The 9,250-nt window shown below is 38.7% G+C and overlaps 1 long non-coding RNA gene across 1 annotated transcript; it reads left to right on the top strand.

Annotated features, from left to right (window-relative positions):
• The first annotated feature begins 354 nt into the window (after positions 1-354).
• Positions 355-3,462, top strand: LOC126991816 (uncharacterized). The gene is made up of 4 exons (XR_007745875.1): positions 355-424; positions 698-866; positions 1,049-1,188; positions 2,992-3,462. It is a non-coding gene; the product is annotated as an uncharacterized LOC126991816 (long non-coding RNA).
• Positions 3,463-9,250: the final 5,788 nt, after the last annotated feature.

The raw sequence follows: 9,250 nt of genomic DNA, 5'->3' as shown, positions 1-9,250 counted from the left end.
CCTGTGAGTAATTTCCTAGGTTGTGTTTGTTTACGCATGAATTGATGTGAGTGGTTTACCCTCCCTTGTCCATGTGTGCATACCATACTATATCATAAGTGGTTTACCTTGCTTTGTCCATGTGTGAATATTGTACTACATCACTATATATTTTTTTTTTTAAGGGCGCCATTGGCTCTATGCTAAAGTGTTCGGCATTTGCTGAAAGACTGCTAATTCAGTTCTTGCGCACAGCATAACGATGAGAGAAGTAGCGCCAATCATAACCATAGCACAAATATATTGTTTTACTTGCTTAGTAGGAGGTTTTATAGTTGCCTTAAATATTTTAATGTTTAATTTTACTTTTTTCAGTCTGATTTAGATGTAGCAAGGGCTGACCTTCAAGAGAAGCTTCCTGAAACACCATGTTTGATAGTATGTGGTAAGCTTTTCATTGATTTCATTGTTTGAATATAGGTATTTCATATATATACTTATACAACTTGTTACATTTCACAATAATTTGAGCCATGAACATGTATACATGAATGTTTATTTATTCTATCTACCTATCTATCTATATACAGCTTGGCTTACTTCCCTCAGTATAGGTGTAACCTTTGTATTTGCCATTGACTGTGCATCCTTCTATAACACATTAATCTGTCATGCTTTTCAAAGTAGTTTATTGCATGTAACATCTATTTTATTTCAGGGGAATCCAGGTTAACAGCAACTTCATGTATGCTGGCTGTTGATGGTGTAATTGTCAATGACCACATAAGTGACATAACCATGGGTGTTGCTATGCTCCTTGCAGCTTGTTACAATTTTAGCATAATGTATCCTGCTGGAGCTGCAGCAACACTAGAACACCTCCAAAGGTGAATTTAAAGTTAAGGTTATTTGATTCTTTCTCCTTAATTTAACCTGGTACCTCTCCTAAAAAGGAGAAAAAAAATCATTATCTCAGTAATTTGGCTGATAACACTTTTTTGTATTCATATTCCATAAATGGTTAATGCTGTCATGTAAGAAAAATTATTTACTATTCTCATGATTGCAGATGTTTCATTGCCATAAATCCAGACAGGGGAAGCAGAATCGAGATCAAGAAACACTGCAAGCGTTATTCGCAGGTCCACCCTAAGGTGCTATCTTTCATAAATGAAATATGCTGACTAAGAGTGGAGAAGCTGAATACCAGTAAGTATAGTCTCATATTATGTTTTGCAGTATTTGTGATACAATTATTTGAAGGTTAATGTAAGTGAATTACATACTTAGTGACCTACATTATTTCATGCTATGTGTCTGTGCAGAATACGTGAAATCTGAATATTTATATTTAGTATGTATTTTAATATGTTGTGCCCCCAAAACAGATATTTATCAAATTTACTAAAGAAATACTGCCACCATATTCCCTGGGTATCATACAAAGTGACAAAAAATGAAGCAATGGGACTGGGGAGAGCTTTTGAATTTCTTACCAAGGAACAGGCAAGGTGCAGGAGGGGGAAAGGAGAGCAGAACAGTTCCCTGTGTATTCCTTGTATTGTTTGGGTGTTGTTGTTTTGGTTCTTCAGCAGCCCCGAGCCCTTGAGGAGGTCCATGGCCGTGACCAGGCTTTCCCACAAAGATTTTACTGAGTGTATGTTGTGTTGTTGGCTTAAGTGATTGTGTGCTCTGCAGTCTTCTATAATGTGTTTTATGGTGGGAGGTGTTGTGTTACAGTCAGGGAAGATATCCAGGATGGAGTCATTCAGCCTCTTCTGATAGCTCAGACGGGCTGGATGGTGTCCTCAACATAGTCTGGCTAGATGAACTGTCTGCACGAGGGAGGAGGGATTAAGAAGGATGGATTTTTGGTCGACAACCATTCATCAGAGTGTTGTCTTTGAATGACTGGATGGATCAATGAGTGATTTGAGTGTAGATGTGTTTCTGAAAGCTAGTTTTGATGTGGAAGAGATGGAAGGATTGACAGAATTTATGTTTAGTATCTTTTGTTGGGTGTTGTTTTGATGATTCTTGGTATTTATCGGTGATATGTCATGTAGTGTAGTGGGTGGAGTTGGTCTGTATAGGCTGCAGCGAGAGTTTGTGTGTCTCTCGTGTCAAGGTGGTCCTTTACTTTGAAGATTTTAGTTTCTTTATGTAGATGGTCTGAAGGTGTGGCTGCTGTGTAGCCTGTGATTATGTTTAGAGCTTTGTTCTGTATGGTCTGTAGGGTGTTGGGGTGAGTTGCAGCTAGATTAGCAGCCCATGGAGGGCTGGCATAATCCATCACTGAGCATGTATATTGTGTGTATACTTTAGTAGTGGTTTCTGTTTTATGTCTGAATGTTATGTGGACAAGATATTTAAGGGTGTTAAGTCTATATATATATATATATATATATATATATATATATATATATATATATATATATATATATATATATATATATATATATATATATATATATCAGTGCAGTGGCGTTTACATGACAGTGATGTGTTTTATGTAACACCAAGAATTTTCGCGGTCTATGTGTGTGTGTGTGTCTGTGTGTGTGTGTGTGTGTGTGTGTGTTAGAGGGTAGTTGTTTATGGTGAGGTGTGGGATGTGCTTATGTACTGTATTCCAGTTGGTGAGGAGGATGACTTGCGTTTGCTGGGGCTAGTTTTAGTAATTTTGTGGTGAATCATTCTGACAAGTTTATAAGTAGGGTTGAAGGATTTGTGCAGCAGTGTTTGCATTTTGGTGTGTACATGTGATTGTTGTATGTCATCTGCATATGAGTGTTTGAAGGAGTGCATGTGTTTTATATGTCTGCCTTTTATTGGGTATCCTACTTACAGGGAATGTCATCTTCGTACACAAATTTTCATACATTGTGTTGATTTACCCCTTTTTTTAATCATTTTTTGATACTTGATAAAAACTGTAGTATGCACACACACACACACACACACACACACATACACACACATACACATTCCCACTGAAGCCTGTACTTTCAGTTTCAGGAGGACTGTCCACCAGCTCTTCCTGGATATCCTCCCACTGTGAACTTGGGAATTTTGCAGCCACTTACTTCTCCAAAACAACTTTTGTTCCAAGTAGCATAGCTTCATTCCCTTCATCTGTAGAACTCTTACCACAATACTAATCAGAATCATAGCAGAATGGTAACCTGAAATTCAACACAGATCTCAGAGCTTGTGACCAAACCTGATTGACTTGCCCCTGATAAACCGATTAGAGAGTTACGGCCTTAATATTTCAGTCATTTCACCTACAGATAAACACTCTTCATTCAAATTGTTGAAATGTCTCCCTGACAAGAGAAATAAGAGACCTAATCTTGTACCCCTTGTCGTGTTTACTGTTCATGGCTTCCTCATTATTGCAAAAATGTACCACACCTTTCAAAAGAAGTTAACGATTCCTTGAGATTGCTTTCTGTGTGTTTGGGACCCCAAGATCTTCCTTCATAACTAGACCAGTAGTCTCTCAGAGGGTACTTTGTGATATCCAGAAAATACCAGTATGCCAAGAAATGTTTTCAATTCATATACACTTAGTGTAACATCACACTTAGTTATACATGAAGCTGCATAGCAAATTGTCTCTTTCACAATATGCTTATAGATGCAAGGAGTCATCAACTTCTCAAACAGTTCAAGTGGTGATGAAGTTTCAAAGCTTTCTCTCATTTTCTGCAAGGTTTCAGTGATGTTGAGAATGCTCTTTGACTTTACTGTATTTGGGATCTGTGTGTTTCCAAACAGGATTGTCACAATTTTTTTTCTGCCTCTTGTGACATGTAAGACCACATACTTTTAAGAACTTTATCCCAGTGTTCTCATTTGAGAACATGCATTTTCTGACACGCTGTCTTTTTGTGAATTGAAAAAAAATGACTTGAAATATAATGTACATGCTAGGACATTCTCTGAAAAACATAGGGTAGGAAAAGCATGTTTGATTTGAGTTTTGTTGTAATGTGGATGCTCGATAGAATGAATACTTTTTAGCACAACTTTCATCCACTTTTAGTCCACACAAAAAAAATGCATATCAGTACATTAATCAAACATAATATTTTGCATAATAAAGGTGAAAACACCATGATCTATTGATTTTGTTTGCATTTGTGTTATAAGATGATATATTTTTTCAGGTGCCCACAAATGAGGACACTGGAATATAATGGGTTGAACACCATAACTCTGAAAATGTCTGTTCCTACTCTGTTGCTTGGACCACATTGTTAGACACTGAAGGGAAGGAATCAAGTAATGTTCTGTGTAAGATGTTTTAAGGACCTCAGTGTGCTTATTACAGGCTCTATAAATTTTGTGAGTCATCTACTTATACACTAAGCCTATATTTCTTGGGTTTGGAAGCATGACCTTTTAATAAAACACTATTGCAACGTGTATGTGTGTGTGTGTGTGTGTGAGTGTACTAACAAACACACACACACACACACACACACACACACACACACACACACACACACACACACATACATACACTTCCATACTGCTTACAATCTGCCTTCAGTTAAAAGAAGAATTGCTTCTCAAATTTACATAATTCAAATTCTTTTGTTGAAATTATATTACCTCAGCTGACTGATAGCAATGAGAATTTATATATATATATATATATATATATATATATATATATATATATATATATATATATATATATATATATATATATATATATATATATATATATATATATATATATATATATATATATATATATATATATATATATATATATATATATATATATATATATATATATATATATATATATATATATATATATATATATATACACACACACACACACACACACACACACACACACACACACACACACACACATACACACAAATATATATATATATATATATATATATATATATATATATATATATATATATATATATATATATATATATATATATATATATATACACACACACACACACACACACACACACACACACACACGCACACACACATGCATCCATCCATACATTAATTTTAAGTATGTGGTATAAAAATTCTCACTGTTATCAGTCAGCTGAGGTAATATAATCTCAACAAAAGAATTTGAATTATGCAAATTTAAGTAGCAATTCTTCTTATAACTGAAGGCAAATTGTAAGCAGTACGTGTGTGTGTGTGTGTGTGTACATATACACAAACACATACACACACACGTTGCAAAAGTGTTTTTTGAAAAGCACATACTTCCAAAACCTAAAAATATGGGTCAGCTATTATGTGTGGCTCTAAAAGTATGTTAATTATAAGAATGGAATCCCCTATTTGAAGAATTTTATTTGAAATATTTTACGACTTTATATAGTGACAACACTTAAATAAAAGAATATCATTCTCACAGGATCTTAACTATATGTTTTCAGCCTGCCCTTCTGTATTTTTTTCATTTTCTTCCCAAAAGTAGGTAGTTTCTGGTTACCATAGAATGCCATATCATATGTCACCGCCAAATTGAAAATGTTCAGATATTAATATATTGATGAAAGTCACCACAAGGAAATGTTTCACAAGCAGATTCTCATAAAGAGTGCATTCAAATTGTTGAAAATGTCCACATTCTTTTAGCATGAGTACCTTAAAATAGACTTACATCCCACAGACATCCCATAATACATCAATGGTTTGAATGTTATTGGAATATCAACTGTTGTTGCTTCTTGCTGTCTTCTACTGCAGTTTTCATGCTTACTGCTCTTCTGAACTTCCTAACTGCATGCCTCCCCCCTCCCGAAACCACACCGCACAAAACTTTCTTTACACCCCTGTTCTGTCCATCTTGCTAATGCAAGAGTTAACCAGTATATCCCTATTGTCTCACCAACACCGGAGTGTAGTTCAGCATGCTCTCTTTATCCACACAACATATACACCTTTTCCCAAAATTAAAATTTCAAAATGGCGCACATACACCAAGCCTCGGAGTCCTCGCCTGGGGGGGGGGGACCACAAATTCCCCCAGGGAGGACTCCCCTTCTGGCTGCCGACCCGAGAGGTGTCTTGATAACTCCTCGAACCTCCTTCTTCTCAATCTCTGCAACATTCGCGGTCTTCGTTCTAATTTTCATTCTGTGGAACATCATCTCTCCTCCTCTAAACCTCACCTTCTCTTCCTTACCGAAACACAGGTTTCTGAGGCTACTGACAGCAATCTCTACTCTGTTCCCTCCTACTATCTCTATCCTAAATTTCAATCCAAAGCTGGATGTTGCGCCTACGTGCGCAACGACATCACTTGCTCTCGTGCCCACGACCTTGACTCTTCTGAATTTTTCACCATCTGGCTAAGACTTCATTGTCATTCTATTACTAAATACATCTGTGCTGTTTATCTCTCACCTAACTCTACCAACTATATAAAATTCTTTGACTATTTGAATTCAAAAGTGGAGCACATCTTGACCCACTCTCCCTTCGCTGAAATCCCCATCCTAGGAGATTTCAATGTTCACCACCAGCTTTGGCTTTCATCCTCTTTCACTGACCATCCTGATGAACAAGCCTACAACTTTGCTATCCTCAACGACCTAGAGCAGTTGGTCCAGCACCCTACACGTATTCCCGACCGTCTTGGAGATCGGCCCAACGTTCTAGACCTCTTCCTTACCTCAAACCCTTCTGCTTATTCTGTCAAACTGTTCTCTCCGTTGGGCTCCTCCGATCACAATCTTATTTCTGCATCCTGTCCTATCGCTCCTGTACACCCTTTGGACCCACCGAAGAGGCGATGCTTCTGGCATTTTGCTTCAGCTCGGTAGGACGACCTGAGGATGTACTTTTCCGATTTCCCGTGGAATGATTATTGCTTCCATGATAGAGACCCTCTGTGTGTCCTCAGCGCATCACAGAGGTGATTGTCTCTGGAATGGAGGCATACATTTCTCGTTCTTTCTCTACTCCTCACGCTAAAAAGCCTTGGTTTAATCACGCTTGTTCTCGTGCTGTCAATGATAGAGAGGTAGCTCACAAAAGGTACCAGAGCCTTCAAACTAATGCTAATTATGAACTTTACATTTCTGCCCGAAATCGTGCCAAATCTATTCTCTGACTAACCAAAAATTCTTTCATTAATAGAAAATGCCAAACCCTTGCTTTCTAACTCTTCCTGTGACTTCTGGCATCTAGCCAAAACATCTCCTCCAACTTCACTTCTTCATCTTTCCCTCCACTCTCAGTCCTGACGGCAACACTGCCGTCTCATCTATCTCTAAGGCTGAACTCTTCTCTCAAACTTTTTCTAAAACTCCACTCTGGACGATTCTGGGCATATTCCTCCTACTCATCCCCCTCTGACTCCTTTATGCCTGTTATAAAGATTCTTCAAAATGATGTTTTCTATGCCCTCTGGCCTCAATCCTCAGAAGGCTTATGGACCTGATGGAGTGCCTCCTATAGTCTTAAAAACTGTGCCTCCGTGTTGTCACCCTGCCTGGTCAAACTCTTTCGCCTCTGCCTGTCAACATCTACCTTTCCTTCTTGCTGGAAGTATGCCTTCATACAGCCTGTACCTAAGAGGGGTGACCGCTCCAATCCCTCAAACTACCGTCCTATAGCTTTACTTTCTTCTTTTCCTAAAGCTTTTGAATCAATCCTTAACCGGAAAATTCAAAAGCACCTTTCCACTTCTGACCTTCTCTGATCGCCAGTATGGGTTCCGCAAGGGGCGTTCTACTGGTGATCTCCTAGCCTTCTTAACTGACTCTTGGTCATCCTCTCTTAGCCGTTTCGGTGAAACTTTTGCTATTGCGCTGGACATATCAAAAGCTTTTGATAGGGTCTGGCACAAATCTTTGCTTTCTAAACTACCCTCCTACGGTTTCTATCCTTCTCTCTGTACCTTTATCTCCAGTTTCCTTTCTGACAGTTCTATTTCTGCCGTGGTAGACGGTCACTGTTCTTCCCCTAAATCTATAAACAGTGGTGTCCCACAGGGTTCTGTCCTATCTCTCACTCTTTTTCTGTTGTTCATTGATGATCTTCTTTCCAAAACGAACTGTCCAATCCATTCCTATGCCGATGATTCCACTCTGCATTACTCAACTTCTTTTAATAGAAGAACCAACCTTAAGGAACTTAACTAATCAAGGATGGATGCTGCAGAACGCTTAGCATCAGAACTTACTATTATTTCCGATTGTAGAAAGAAGAAACTGGTTTCCTTCAACGCCTATAAAACACAGTTTCTCCACCTATCCACTCGACACAATCTTCCAAACAACTATCCCCTATTCTTTGACAACACCCAGCTATCACCTTCCTCAACACTAAACATCCTCGGTCTATCCTTAACTCAAAATCTCAACTGGAAACCTCATATCTCATCTCTTACTAAATCAGCTTCCTCGAGGCTGGGCGTTCTGTACCGTCTCCGCCAGTTCTTCTCCCCTGCACAGTTGCTGTCCATATACAGGGGCCTTGTCCGCCCTCGTATGGAGTATGCATCTCATGTGTGGGGGGGCTCCACTCACACAGCTCTTCTGGACAGAGTGGAGGCTAAGGCTCTTCGTCTCATCAGCTCTCCTCCTCATACTGATAGTCTTCTACCTCTTAAATTCCGCCGCAATGTTGCCTCTCTTTCTATCTTCTATCGATATTTCCACGCTGACTGCTCTTTTGAACTTGCTAACTGCATGCCTCCCCCCCTCCCGCGGCCCCGCTGCACTCGACTTTCTACTCATGCTCATCCCTATACTGTCGAAACCCCTTATGCAAGAGTTAACCAGCATCTTCACTCTTTCATCCCTCACGCTGGTAAACTCTGGAACAATCTTCCTTCATCTGTATATCCTCCTGCCTACGACTTGAACTCTTTCAAGAGGAGGGTATCAGGACACCTCTCCTCCCGTATTTGATCTTCCTTTCGGCCACCTCTTTTGTTTCTTTTTTAGGAGCAGCGAGTAGCGGGCTTTTTTTTATTATTGTTTCCTTTTTTTGTGTGCCCTTGAGCTGCCTCCTCTGTTGTAAAAAAAATATATATATTCATACCTTCAGTCCTTTTACTGGATAACTCTGGAACTCTTCCTGCTGCTGTATTTCCATCTCACAATTTAAATTATTTTAAGAGAGGAGTGTCAAGACACCTCACAAGCTACACTGACTTTTCTTTTTGATTTCTACTGTCTGTTTTCAGCTAGTTACTTTTTAGCAGCCTTCTTGCTACTTTTTATTTCCTGTTCACCACCCTTCCTTTGAC

The sequence above is a fragment of the Eriocheir sinensis genome, unplaced genomic scaffold, assembly GCF_024679095.1.
Source record: "Eriocheir sinensis breed Jianghai 21 unplaced genomic scaffold, ASM2467909v1 Scaffold347, whole genome shotgun sequence".
Lineage (NCBI taxonomy): Eukaryota > Metazoa > Arthropoda > Malacostraca > Decapoda > Varunidae > Eriocheir > Eriocheir sinensis.
Note: the sequence above shows the minus strand (reverse complement) of the source record. Positions and strands in the feature narration are given on the sequence as shown.